General features: G+C 41.3%; 1 non-coding gene across 1 annotated transcript; it reads left to right on the forward strand.

Moving 5' to 3' along the window:
* The first annotated feature begins 919 nt into the window (after positions 1–919).
* Positions 920–1,025, forward strand: LOC133787784 (small nucleolar RNA R71). The gene has a single exon (XR_009872784.1). It is a non-coding gene; the product is annotated as a small nucleolar RNA R71 (small nucleolar RNA).

Raw genomic sequence — 1,025 nt, forward strand, 5'->3', positions numbered from 1 at the left:
GGGATAGGTGCTGTGTTAGGTGAATCATCCTTCTCTCATTGGGAGGATTTATTAGGAGGCAATGATGCAGTGTTCGAAGTTGATGGGGTAGATCATAGGCTTTACAACCTCTTAATGTGATCACATTAGTATTCTCTCTTGGATTCCTCATAGGCTATGAAGGTAGCTTCCAATGGTTATGTGGCTCACTTTGGCTCAATGATGTAGCAATTTGACCTATGGTATTCTCCAAATTCTTCAGGGATGATTCAGTACACTAGAGAATTACTTGGATTTGTTGCTGGAATTGTACATTACTCAGCTGCATCTGAATATTTGAAGCCACCAAAGTTTTTAGCATGTCAGAAAGTGATGGTTCTTGATCTTGTGGCACTCTTGTAAGAGGTTGTTGAGGATGAGGTGCATAAGATTGTTGAGGTCTTTGCTGATAATTAAACCATGGTAGTCTAGCAGGTGCAGCTTGTTGTTGATTCCCATAACGTAGATTAGGATGATCCTTCCACCCCTCATTATAAGTGATAGCATAAGGGTCATACTTCTGCTAGGCTGCCCTAGGAATCCCCCCATAGCATTCACCAGCTCATTCACATCTTCTTGAAGAGTGGGACAAGCATCAATAGGATGGCCCACCACTTGAAATATACCACAAGGTCTAACTTGATGACATAATGTCATCTGTTGAACCATATTATTCAACTGAGCGAGGTGCCGCTCCACATTAGAATTTGCCTCATTAATCCCTTCTCTGGTAATTCTTGACGAACACCAAATTTTTGGGAATTAGCAGCCATTAGAAATCAAGCTCTTGGCTATAACAGGAGTCTTATCCACCAGAGCTTCCACACTTGTTGCATCTATCATACTCCTATCCAATGGTAAAAGTCCTTCATAAAAGTACTGGATCAAGAGTTTGTCACTCATTTGATGGTGATGGCAGCTGCACATAATCTCTTGAACTGCTCCCAATACTCATACAATGGCTCCCCAGTCTATTAGAGAATGCCAAAGATTTCATTCCTTATACT

The sequence above is a fragment of the Humulus lupulus genome, chromosome 6 (assembly GCF_963169125.1).
Source record: "Humulus lupulus chromosome 6, drHumLupu1.1, whole genome shotgun sequence".
NCBI lineage: Eukaryota > Viridiplantae > Streptophyta > Magnoliopsida > Rosales > Cannabaceae > Humulus > Humulus lupulus.